General features: G+C 46.8%; 1 protein-coding gene and 1 long non-coding RNA gene across 2 annotated transcripts in view; one reads left to right on the forward strand and one right to left on the reverse strand.

The window, feature by feature from the left end:
* SLC2A9 (solute carrier family 2 member 9) overlaps positions 1-13,463 on the forward strand; it is a 189,046-nt gene that overhangs the window by 30,078 nt on the left and 145,505 nt on the right. The gene's annotated exons all lie outside the window — the stretch shown is intronic.
* Positions 7,974-11,591, reverse strand: LOC111095275. The gene is made up of 2 exons (XR_005357251.1): positions 11,499-11,591; positions 7,974-8,359 (listed from the first exon to the last, which is right to left on the reverse strand). It is a non-coding gene; the product is annotated as an uncharacterized LOC111095275 (long non-coding RNA).

Here is a 13,463-nt window from a genome sequence, read left to right on the forward strand (position 1 = left end):
CCAGGAGAATTCCATTAGACAGTCCAGCTGGAGAGATTTTAATGCCAGAAGAGCAAGGGTGGGGGGAGACAGGGCACCTGAGGTCAAAGAAGAATAGAGACCATGGACAATGGACTGACAAGCAGGAGCTGAGGTTGTGGAGGGCTGCATGGACAATCAATAAATATTGTCCAAACAGGGAGGGACTAGGGAAGTAATACCCTGGCTTCTGTTTCCGACCTGCTGCTGTGCCACTTATTGGTCAAACCCAAGTAGAAGCTGGAAACACCAGGAGCCTTGCTGGCACAGTCCAGGAGGCTCAGCTCCCAGTGCTCAGAGCAGGATTGGGAGGGAGGAGATGGATCTGGCTGCAGGAGCAAATGGAGAAGGTTCAGCACACTGTCTTAGTGATTGTTCCAGGTAAGTCCATAAAGGACAGTGTTTTGTCAGATGACTGAATGATAACTTATTAAACCAATCTCCCATGGACAGACATTAAGGTTGTTTCAGATCTTTTGTATTACAAATACAGTTGCAATGAGTGTCCAATACTTCCTGTTGAACTTTCCCATCCGGGCCCTCTCCAGTCAGATCCTCTTTACCTCCTGGGCTTCATTTCTCAGTTATTTCTATCCTAGAAACTTATCTGAGATCAGATCTATTATCAATAAATTTCCCCAGTCATTCTCTCTGTATCTTCACTTGTAACTTTCTGGGGGATATTAAAGTATTAGTGGAAAAGTAGAGTCCCTGCAGCATTCGTGTCTGAACTTGACTCATGGGTCTTCCAGTTTCCAGTTATGTGCCTTTGGCCAAGTCCTTTAATTATTTGAAGCTCAAACCTCCTCCTCTGTAAAATGCCCTGTAGGAAATGTTAGAGGGACTGGAGAAAATGAGTGGAGTGAGAAGAGTCTGTTGACAGAAACTCAGTAAATAGAAGCTGCTCTTATTACCATCCTCCTCCTCATTATCCTGACACCCATACACAGGAAGTGCTCAACAGCTCCCCGTATTGCGTTGACCTGAATTGGAAAGGAGATTCAACAGACTCCAGAAAATCTTTCCCCTCCCCAGGGCTATAGGAACACTATTTAAAAAGGTGCCACCCCTTCCTCTACCCTTGGCCTCACATCCCCAACAAGGAGCAAGTTAGACTGACAGTGTTTCAAAGCAGACTTTTGCAAGGCTGGGGCAGGGAGCCATCCTGAAAGCATGCATGCCATGCTCATGTGGCCCCCCAGCGAGGCAGGGAAGGTGCTGACACTTTCCTTGACCCAAAGACCACTTCCAGGTGGCAACTAATGGGATCTCCATACTCTAGAGAAGTACACCTATTGCATAGTGGAGGGAGGGCTGCCATTTCCAGAGGTGCCCCAATGTATCAGACACTCACACACACTCTCATTGAATTTTCTTCACTCTCTGGGGTCCTGGGTGGGGGATGGAGTTGAGAGCTTACACAGAGCCTGAGCTCACGTTGGAATCCACTCCACAGCATCATGTCCCTTCCAGTATGCCAAGCAGATCTTAAGGAGGAGTCTGCTGGCAATGGTACTGTACAGTCCATGACTGTTTGACCTCAGGTAAGTGACCAGCTGGCCCTCAGATTGGCATCACGGATCAGGGTCCATGAAGTACTGTTGCCAAACCCCCGGCCTGGGCCCATTTCTGACCCCAGTTCTCTTATCTATTCTAGTTAGATAGAGTCACCCTCGGCCCCAGGATTCGTGGTCATGACATATGCTTGCCTTGTGCCTGGCCATGGCACTTATACTCCAAGGCTGCCCCATAAGGAGTCTCTGAACCCAGGTGGATGGTAGAGGGAAAGCCATGCTGCTGTCGGGGTCTGGAAGTTGTGGCCCAGCAAGTCCTTACTCCCCAGCTTGCCAGGTGTATGATATGGGACTTTGCTACCTCACCTTTCATCCAACACTTTTCCCTCATGTAAAATGAAGGCAATGAAAGTGACTTTGCAACTGTCAATAGCAGGGTGCAAAAACAAAAAAACAAAAAAAAAAAACCAAAACCAAACCAAAACAAAAAAAACAAAAACAAAAACCTGGAAGGAGTGGGAAAGAGACAATGTTTCAAAGAAATTAATTTTCTAAGTGAAGGAGGAGTTCTAGGCTGGAGAAAGATTCTATCAAAAGGTGTTGGTCCTTTTGCCCTGGCCAGCTGCCAATTCCTTTTCTCATCATTATGTGAATAAAAGTTGAACATAGATGAAGTCTCAGCTTGAATAGTAACTCTGTTGGGAGGAAAGGAGCAAAACCCAGAGAAGTCTGCTACCATTTATTCACTCCCTGCTACATACGAGTGCTTGACTTTCCATACCTCATTTACTTCTACAACTCTGTATTGTGTCCCTGGTCTACAAGCATTGAGTCCAAGGCCCTGAAAGGCCTAGCAACTTGCCCAAGGTGACAAGAATGAGGTTGATCTGACATTCAGATCTGGTCTGTTTGATAAGAGCCTGTGATTTTCCTATCACATGGCGTCTATTAAAACTGCTTCTTGATGGCTCATTATTTGTCTCCCAGGGGTGCTGTTGGGGAAAAAGAAGAGGTTGGGCTTAATGTACAAGGCTGGTATGGGGTCCAGTGGAAGGGACTCAAAGATGTGGCTGGTGGGGGGAAATTTGGGTGGAGTTGGGGGGACCTCAGAGTCAGGTGAGCCTTGTCATCAGAGGTCCAGCAGGGGGCTGATCCTTGCTAGGACATGTTGAACTCATCTGTGATTTGGGAGAGGAGTGAGGACTGCGGGAGCATGAGGGGCCAGGAATGGCCTCTGTAGATGAGTCACCCCATTATCTGGTCTCAGGGGTACAAGTTCCTTGTCTCCTGGAATCTCTGACTTGGAGAATTCTGGTTGAATCCTTCCCCTTCTTTGAGGTCATCTGTCCTCGGCTTAAATGGTTCTAGTGACCGAATCTTCCTTCCCTCATGAGACAGGATCATGACCATGTTGGTGCATGGATCTGGCTAGAGGATCCACAGCGCTTACAGCTCATGAGGCCATGTATGAGTTACTCAAGTTCTCCAGGCTTTGTGTAGTGGCAAAATGAAGATAAAACAATGCCCGTCAGAAGGTTGTTGTGAAGATGAAATGAGACGGTGGATATAAAGTGCTCATCTCAGTGGTTGACATGGAGTCAGTGCCCACCTTACATTGGCTAGTGCCAGTGTCATCCATGTGCCCGTCCTCATGAGCTCTTCCTGAGGTGCGTCATCCCATCACTCAACAGAGCTGGTTGTGAATGTGTTCTTCCAGTCTCTCTGAAATTGGCCTCCTTACACATATCATTGGATCTAGTTTTTCCTTCTAGAGCAGAGCAGAGCAGAGCAAATATGCAAAATCCATAGGGAAACTCCCTCGGGCTTTAAAATTAGATCCTCAGGCATATTCCTGAGCAAGCCATAAAACCACGTTCATCCATGCAGCAAATATTTTTGAACATTGACTGAGAGCCAGGCACTGTTACTGGCACCTGAGTGTCAGTGACAAACAGCAGAGCCTGAGCCTGCTGCCTAGCCATGAACAATCCATTCTGCTCGTCACCATGGCCTTTGGAAGAACTGCAGATGGGTGGATGGGTAGTAGAGGCACAAGAAGAGGCAGCTGGTGCCTCTTTCAGTTTTAAATCTGGGTAAGTAAGCCCACCTAAGGGAGTGGATATGAGGATGGCACAAAATACTGTTTACAAAATGTGTCACATCACTCATGCCTGTGACAGGAACCCAAACTAAACTGGCTCAGGCCCAGAGGGAACTAATTGGCTCACATAACTGGAATATAACTCAGCTGAATCCACCTGTCTGTTTTCTCTGTCTCTCAGCTCTGCCTTGCTCTGTGTTGGCTTCTTGCACAGGCTCGCTCTCCCCGGTGGAGGCAAGATGGCCCCAGCAGCTCAAGGTGACACTGTTTTTGCTCAGAGTCCCCAGCATAGACTTCTCCTTCCAGTAGTTCTAGTAAAGTTCCAGGCCTGAATCTCATTTACTTGTGTGAGGTTGCATACCCTCAGAGTTTTTCAACCAGGGGCAATATTTTGCCCTCAGGGGACATTTGACGGTATCTGAAGGTATTTCTGGTTGTCACTGCTCAGAGGTGCTACCAGCATCTAGTAGAGGCCAAGAAGGCTGCTAAACACCCTGCAGTGCACAGGACAGCCCTCACCACAAAGAAATTTTGGGCTCCAAATATAACTATTCCAGATTGAGAAATCCTGGTGAATAACATTCTAAATTTAATTTAAAATTACTGTATTATGTGCCCATTCCTGGAGTCACAGTGGGGTGGGGGCATGACCATGATGAGCCCCCACACAGAGTTAAGGGCAGGAGTGTTTCTTGGAGGAAATCCAAGGGACTCCCACCAGAAGAAGGATGATGGGTATTGAACAAGCAGTAACAACCAGCCTCCTAAACATCATGCCAGGCAAATAGCAGGTTCTCAAAAGTGTTTTTCTCCTCTTTTTCTACTTCAATATTTTAAAATGTGTCTTTGCTTTATAGAAGTGGGAATGAACATTAGCTCTCTAGGTGCCTGCTGGAGGAGTCTGAAATGCACATGGCAAGCACATACTAGGCTTGAACAACAGAAATTTCTTCTCTCACAGTTGGGAAGGCTTCAAGTCCAAGATCAAGATGGCAGTGGGGTTGGTTGCTCCTGAGTCCATTCTCTTTGGCTTGCAGGTGGCTCTCTTTGTACTATGTCCTCACACAACCGTTTTGCCCAGGCAGGAGCATGCCTGGTATCTGTTCTTCTTGTAAGGACTCCTATCCCGTTGGATTAGAGCCCCACCCTCATGACCTCACCTAACCATAGTTACCTCCTTGAATGCCCAGTCTCCAAATACAGTCATGTTGGAGGTTAGAGCTTCAACAGAGGAATTGGCACATAATTCAGTCCATAATAGAATATATACACTGGTTCCTGAACCATCTCTTTCAGGCTGGAATTATCTTAGGAAAGCAAGTTCCCCAGAAGCAGAGCCTGCAAGGGAGCTTGGGATGCACATGTTTTGTTGAGGGAGGGCTCTTCAGGAGTTCCCTTGAAGGTGATGGAAGCAGAAGAGAGAAAAGGGGAAGAGAGCCAAGCCAGGCTGTGCTCTCAAACCCAGGCTGGCTTTGCGCAGGCATCTGGAGCATGAATTATACCCAGGAGCTGTCCCATCTGGGGCACATTCTCCTCCCACCACTATCCAGTCATTGGCTGTAGGCTGCTCTGGAGGAGGGGACCACCTTTTGGAGAAGGGCCAACCAGGAGCCTTGAGCAGCCACATGGACAAAGCGGGGGTTGGGGGAAAGCTGAGGGACAGAGAGGCACCCACCAGGATTCCTGATATTCCACCTCCATTCTGCTAGCCTTGAAGCCTTGCCAAGCACTGTGAGCCTTGCCATGCCAAGGACTGGGAGAAGGAAGCCCGTCCTGGGGTTCAAGGCAGACTATAAGGAGAAAGACTGGGCATGGTACACGTGGGCTTCAGGAAGGCAGAGTTTCAAAATCTGAAACAGAGTCAGCCAACCCTAAACTCGTAGCAACTTTGGTACAAGTTGTTTCTGCACCATCTGTTTGTCTGATTATGGGCACGACCTGTTTGGGGTTACAGATGCATGAGCTAGAAATGACAGTTAAAAGTCAATAAATAGTCACTCCTGCCCCACACTGCCCGCCGCACATCTGTTAGAACCAAATACTGGCCTTCACTGGGCTCACGTAAGACTTTCTGTTTCCCTCTGTCACATCACTTTGCATTTTGTGCTGTTACCACTTAATTATATTTCTGTCTCTTCCCTGCAAGAGCAGTTCCTTGATGCAAGAGCCACGTGTATACATGAGCCCTAGAACGTGGTGCAGAGGCTTGTACATGCTAGGCAAGCAATAAGGGTTGTTGGATAGATGGAAGGACGGATGGAGGAATTCTTGATATGTGAGGGTTTTTCTACTATAACTTCCCAAAGTGGCCACTTTTCTTTTGCTTACATACTTTCATTCACTCTTGCATTTATTTTCCCAGCAAATATTTATCAAGCACATGCTATATGCCAAGCACTCAGGAGTGAACAAAGTGAATAAAGTCCCTAAGGTAACAGCTCTCCAGGCAGAGGGAGCAGCAGCAGCTGCAAAGACCCTGGGGGATGAACAGGCTCATCTTCTTTGGAGGTAAGACAGGATGTCAGTGTGGCTGGGGCCAAGTCAATGAATAGATGATGAGGTAGAGAAGTCACAGAGATTAGATGCAGAGGGCCTTATAGGGCAGGGTTGGGACTTTGGCTTTTCTCTGAGTAAGAGGGGAGTTACTGGAGTGTTTTAAGAACTAGCCTGACTTACACTTTGAAAGGCTTGCTGTTAGTGCATCTGGGGAGGCTGGTTGGGAGCATCTTGCCATCATCCAGGTAAGGTGACCTGATTTGCACCAGGTTTGTAACAAGGCATAGTGAGAGGTAGTGAGAATTTTATGAGTTTGGGACATATTTTGGAAGTAGAGAAAGCAAGCCTTACTGTTGTATTATATGTGGGGAGTGAGGGAGAGAAATAAAAAATAATGCTAACATTTTTGGCCCGAGAAACTACTAGGATTGTGGTGTGTTGTTGTTGCTGTTTTGGTTTTTGGGTTTTGTTTTGTCTTTGCTTTTGCTTTTGTTTTGAAGTAGGGAAGACTTTAAGAGGAATAGGGTTTTTTTTGGGGGGGGGGGGAAAGAGGAGCAATATTAGGAACTCAGTTTTAGGTATATTAACTGTGAATTGTCTGTCAGACCTCCTAGTGACGATGTGAAGTAAGCAGTTAGCTATAGAGGTCTAGCACTCAGAGGGGAGTGAAGAACTTGGATGTAAGTTTAGATGTCATAGTACATAGGTGACACTTGAAGCCAGAAAACAAGATCACCTAGGAAGTGTATAGAGGCCAAAGGAATAGGCTTAAGGGCTGAGACCAGGAGCACCCCCCTCCAACATTGAGAGGGTTGGGAAGATGGTAAGGAGGCTGGTAGGAGCAGACCTACCTGAGTGAGGGCTGGAAAGCATGTGAAGGAAGGAATGGCGATCACCTGTGTTCAACGCTGCTGAGAAATGAAGATAAAGCCTGAGCTCTGGTTGGTGGGTTTAGCAACGTGACCTCTGACTACCTGACAGGAGCTGTTTCAAAGGCACAGTGGGAGAGACAACCTCTGGAGTGGATTTAAGCGAGAAGAATAGCTCAAGACAATGAGCATAGATGAGTGTAGTTTCCTTCTAAGATGGCAGCTACAGCACGTTAATGAGATGTTCCAGCAGAGAGGGAAAAATTGGTAGCCAGGAGCAAGAGAGGAAACTTGCTGAAGCAATGTTCTTGTGCAGGTGAGAGGGGGTGGATGGGCCTCAGAGTGGAGCAGGGACACTACGTCCATAGGAACATGAGGGCAAACAGCGTATGCGTACAGAACCAGGTAGGTTATTCCAGGTAGAGGGAACACATGACATCCTCTCCAGATTGCTTCTACTTTCTCAGTGGAGTACAGAGTGAGGTCATCAACTGAGAAGGAGGATAAGGGGACTTGAGGAGAGAGATGTGTGAAATAGTCCTATAGATGAGCAGGAGACTGAATGAACCAGGGAACCACAGAATGGCTGCTAGGAGTCCCAAAAGCCCACTTGAGATTGGGGTTCATGAACTTAAAGTTGACACCAGTTAACATAGTTGTGGATTGTTCTCCAGCCACATGCTCTGTGGTGGATGTGTGAGGTAGGTCAGGATGTAAGCAGGGTTGGAGGTTGCCATATAATGAGGGCAAGTGGGTCAGTGGGTCAAGGAGTTGAGGGGGTATGGCTGTTTCAAATGATGGATCATGGAATTCTGGCCGGGTTAGCAGGAATGGATGGACATGAGGAGGGTGAGGATTGGGGGAACAAGGTATGATCCTGGTTTATAGGCCAAGTAGCCTAAAGAATTGTTGGAAGGGTGGGTGGTGACAGCCCTATCTCCAGAGGTTTCCCATTCCACTAGGCCTTTACAAAAGTACTTTTTAAACCCAAACTGAAATAGTATTCCCTGCATCTTTCACCATTTGGTCCTGTGCATGGAGCTTAAGCATGACCCAGTGGAAGCTCTCACATCTTCCCTGAGCCTTCTCTGGTCTGGGCTCAGCGTGCTGAGTCCCTTGGCTGGCCATTCCTCAGGTGACAAGCTCTCCATTCTCCTCATCACCTGATTACTCTTCATCGTATTTGGCCCCTTCTGCCGAGAGCTGATGATCTCCTGGACCGCACCAGAAGATTTTGCCCTATAGCAAGGCTCAGGACAATGCATCAGGTATCCCAGGTCGGGTTCTCAGGGGTCGCTGGAGTTCTGAGCTCAGGAATGGCACGGCCCTGGTCTCCCTTGTTTCTGTTGCTGTGTTCATTTCTGGGGAGGAATGGAAACACAATCATTAAAATCTCTGTGTCTGAACCCCAGTGAGTCAGCTTTGCAAATTATTTGCAAGTAAGGTTTCCATCCTCACTGGGACACTGTCAGGCTGGGGGTTATTTTGGGAAGGAATATATTAATAGGATGAACTCACTTAGAGGGCATGCAGCCTTGTTTGCAAATGTTTCAAGTCAGACCAGAATGTGACTTTAATATTATCTACATCACACAAAACAGACCATCACGTCCAGTGCAAGAGCTCAGGCTAAAGCACTTGGTGGCATCCTTGACTCCTCTTTCCCTCCACTTCTGTCCAATCCATCTGTAAATTCCATCAGCTGCCTTCAAAGCACCCCAGGATTTGACCATGTCTCACTACCTCCACTGCTACCATCCTGGTCCTTATCACTATCAGTACTTGCATGATCCATTGCCAAAGCTTCCCAGCTGGTCTCCCGTATCCACATTTACTTCTACAGCCCATGGTCAACATAGAAGACTGCATGATCTTGTTAATATAAGATTTCACTCAGGCCCATCCCATCCCTCTCCTTAGAATCTTCCAGGGGCTGCCCATCTCTCTCCAGGTGGGAAACCAGGTTGTCATGGTACCTCATACAAGACCCTCATGAGCTCTCCTGCCAGTCTCTCCACCTTCCTTCTACTACTTGCTCTCCTCTCCTCCTCTGCTGCCAGCTCTGCTGGCCTCACTGGCACACCTGAAAATAGCCCGCATCTGACTCTTGTACCTCCCTGCCAAGATTGCTGCTCCCCGATATTCATATGGCTCATCTACATTCCTTCTTCAAGTCTGTGCTTAGATGTCACCTTCCCAGATGTCTCCCTGCATAAACTTCCACCCATTCCCTGCATTAGTTTTCTCTACAGCATTTGTCACCATCTGACATGCTACATATGATTTATTTTTACTTGTTTATTGAGAAGAACATAAGAGCAGGGACTTGGCCATTGTCACAGCTATATGCCAGACCCTAGGATGGTGTTCAGCACTCAGTCCACACCCAAATGTGTGTTGAGTGAATGAATGTAGATTATTAGAATGTAGAATGAATGAATGATTATTGAAAGAATGAATGGCTGTGAGTAAATATGGCAGCCACCATTGTGGATAGCTTAGTTTCAGGGCTCCAGTGATGTTAAATCTCCCATTTAAGAGTATGTAAACTTGACCAAGTTCTAGATCTGTTTCCTTTACGTGGGAAATGGGTAGCAAGATTACCTTATTCATAGTGTCCAGTGAGTATAAAGCACTTAGAATAGTGCCTGGCATATAGCAAGTACCCGGTGTCTGTTAGCTATCACCATATGAATTTTATTTTATTTCTTTTTTAGTTTATTGAGGCTCCAAATAAGTTCTAGGTGCCATCCTCAGCATTTTTCATAAATCATCTGATTCTTAGAGGAGCCTTACAAGGTAGACATTGTTATGTCCATTTTACAGGTATGGAAACCAAGGCTCAAAAAATGTAAGAAATCTGCCTGAAGTTGTTGAGTTAGCATGTAGCTGGGCTGTCCAAGTGGGAACAGTACTGGAGGTGGATTCAGGAGAACAACATTTTTCCTGCCAGCAGACCTAGAAGCTAAAGGAAGACTGAGAACAGGACAGAGCTGGGACAACAAGGAGGAAGCCTGGCTTAACATGACTTGCCTCCTAGAATGTACTCCTTCATTTACACAACAGAGATATGGGGCACCTGTATGTGCCAGGAACTGGTTTAGTGGCTGGGGCTACAGTGACAAGACAAAATCTTTGCACACATGGAGCTTATACTCTCGTAGAGTGCATGCCAACATAAACACAAATAAATGTGGGCTAATATCCTGTGTTGTTGGGGCTATAAAGAAAAATAGAAAGGGGGTAGGGTTATGGGGGATGGGCCCTGCACTTGGAGGGAGTAGCCACAACAGATAGTGTCAGAGGTGGCATTCGAATCACTTGAGTGAGCTGACACTCATACAATGAATAGAGGGGCTCCCAGGACATGGGTCATGAGGCACTCCCAAGAGATGGTGGGAAGGCTCATGAGCATGAAGACACAAGTATCAGATGGTGTGACAAAGGCCATTTCATGCAAGGTTTCATAGGCCTCAGTGAGGAGTTTATCTTCAGTGTAGTGGGAAGTCACCAGAAGGTTTTTCAGTTAAGGGGAAGTATGTCAGTGTTTGCTTTGAAAGGCTCTTCTGTGGACCATGAATTATACAGCAGCACAGGAGCCACCCAAGTCTCTTGCAGTTGTCAGAGCATGAGATGCTGGTCTGCACCACTGCGGCACTGTGGATTGGAAATGCAAGAAGTGTGTTGCTCTGAGATTTATTTTGGAAGCTGTGTAGGTATGACTCAGTGATGGATTGCACATAGGTTGGAAGGAAAATAAGAGATGTAAGTATTATTTTATTCCCAGATTGTTGGTCTAAGCCACTAGAGAGTGGAGGCTTTATTTACTCAGATGGGGAAGACTGAGGAAAGAGGGGTTTGGATTCATTTTTTGGGGGTGGTTAGCAGTGGGAGCTCAAGAGTTCCATTTTAAATATGCATGGCTGGAGATGCCTGCTGGACATGCAAGTGGAAATGTCTAGGAGGCAGTTGGACATGTAAGTCTGGGTTGAGATGAGTCACGGCCAGAGATATATTTGGGAATTGTTATCAATTAAGGTAACAGGACTAGGTGAGATCACTCAGGGCGGAGAGTGTAGAGAGAGAGGAGGACAAACCAGCCTCAAGACTGGGGAGAAAACAGGAGAGGACAGGATCCCAGATGTCCCAAGAAGATTCTGTTTCCAGAAAGAGTGCACAGTCAACCATATCAGATGCTGCTGAGAGGCTGTACTGGGGGAGACAGCGTTGTCAGTTGTGTGTGTCAGAGTGTATGTTCCTGATGATCTTCACAAAGGCAGTCTCCGTGGAGTGCTAGCAATGATCTAATCAGAGTGGGACAAGGAAAGAAGGGGAGGTGAGCAGACCATGTTCTTTAAGAAGTTTCACTCTAAAAGGAAGCTGAGACAGGGACAGTGGCTGCAGAGGGAAGAGGGCCAAGACACAGTAGCTGTGGTTGTATGGGAATGATGGAGTAGAGGAGTGGATTCTCTCTGGTAGTGGATAGCCAGTGGCTCTTACCTTTTTGGGGCAGTTTTAGCCACTTGCCGGGGGCCCCCCACCTTGTAACACCTCCACCTCATCCTCTGTGAATTGTCCAGTTCACAAATGCTGCAGGATACAGGTGTAAAAGATGAAATGAGATAATTTATGTAAAAGCCATGCTCTTCCTCGACTCTTCTAAAGGTCTCTTGCTGAGTCTGCATCAAGGATTGAGATTCTCTAGGAATGGACCCAAGAGTCTCTCTTCTTATGCGCTGTTAGTGGATCTGATGAGCAGCCAGCCTTGAGAATCACCAACCAATGCCAGCATTATTGCTACCAATATCACGATTATCTTTCTAGCATCAAAGGTCCAATTTATCTGGAGCAGGGGCATAGGAGTCAAGGTGTAATTTCTGATCAAGTCCTTTATTTCTCTTTGTCTGTGGGTTATGAAACCTATTGTTTTGCTCAATATCCAAGAACCTTCTGAGTCTGGCCTCAACATTCTTCTCTTGCCTCCCCTCTCTCAACAACCTCTTCACAAACTTGACTTACACTGGAGCCTACACCCACAGGGATTTGTGCTGTGAGGTCTCAAGGAGTAGAACTGGGGCCAGAGAGGAGCTACAGGGAGAACATTTTGGCTTGTGAGAAATCACTTTTTCACAGGCAAGCTACTACCATACCTGAGATGGAAGGCCAAAAGGCAGGGGCAGCACTCCTGGGGCCCATGAGCCAGGCGCACTTGGTGGAGGGGGGCAGGTTGCTGACACCACAGAGAAGGCTGGGGCCACAGAGCAGATGTACCTGCTGCAGTGGAAGCAGGGAGACAGGAGGGAGGTACCCAGCCTCTTTTCCCCAGGGGAGACTAACAGCGGCCTCTCATTGGCCAATCCTACCAGAGAGCTGGGAAGCAAGGGAGTCTGGGAAATGTAGTTCCCTTTGAGACAGGAGAGCAGAGAAAGGATTCCCTGGATAGACAGGCAATTGAGAGGCACAGGTCCCACTTACACACTCTCAGCCTCAGTATCTTTACTCCTTTTTAAAATTTTTATTTATTTGAGAGAGAGAGAGAGAGAGAGAGAGAGAGAGAGAATGAGAGAGAACCAGCGGGGGCAAGGGAGAATCAGAGGGAGAGGGAGATCCAGACTCCCCACTGGGTAGGGAGCCTGATGCAGGACTCCATCCGAGGACCCTGGGATCATGACCGGAGCTGAAGGCAGATGCTTCACCAATTGAGCCTCCCAGGTGCCCCTCTTTACTTCTAAGTGACTTCTGTGTGACAGTTTATTTTTCTGTGTTCCTCACTAGATTTAAAACCCCGTGAGGATGAGGACAGAGATGACTTCCTCCGATGGTAAAGCCATTGTCTAGCACTCACTAAATATTGGCTAAGTGGATATGCTGGTGAAAGCTCTTGCTGTGAGAGTGCAGGTCTGCCCGCCACCACCCTGCTCTCTTCTTACTGCTGACATGTCAGTTCCTCAGAAGACTGAAGGGAAGGGCTGTGAACAGTGCACAGACGTGGGGCACCAGGATATTCGCACTATGCTTTGAGGTCTCACTAATAACAGAAATTAGTACCTTTAGGTTCATCTTATTGAAGCCTGACTCTGTGACCTTCTGCATCAAAATAAGGGAGGTCAGCCTAGATTGGAATTTCTATTTTAAGTCTTGGCTAAATCATAATTTTCCCCTCATCTTGACATCTATTTAAATTAATTTTTTGACAGTGATATTGTATTTATATTTTGAATAATTAATACATTTGTATGGTATAACTTTCAGAAGGATGAAATGAATGTAAAGTAGAAAGTTTCCATTGCAATTCTCTTCAGTCAGATCTCCTTCCTAGAGGCAATCTGTGATGCCACTTTTTTGTGTATCTCTTTCAAAGTTTGTGTCTGTCTTTGCATGCATGCATACATGTGTGCGCGCGCACACACACACACACACTTCTTTATTGCACAAATTGTTGCATATTCTACATAAAGTCCTGTA

This window comes from Canis lupus, chromosome 3, assembly GCF_011100685.1.
Source record: "Canis lupus familiaris isolate Mischka breed German Shepherd chromosome 3, alternate assembly UU_Cfam_GSD_1.0, whole genome shotgun sequence".
Lineage (NCBI taxonomy): Eukaryota > Metazoa > Chordata > Mammalia > Carnivora > Canidae > Canis > Canis lupus.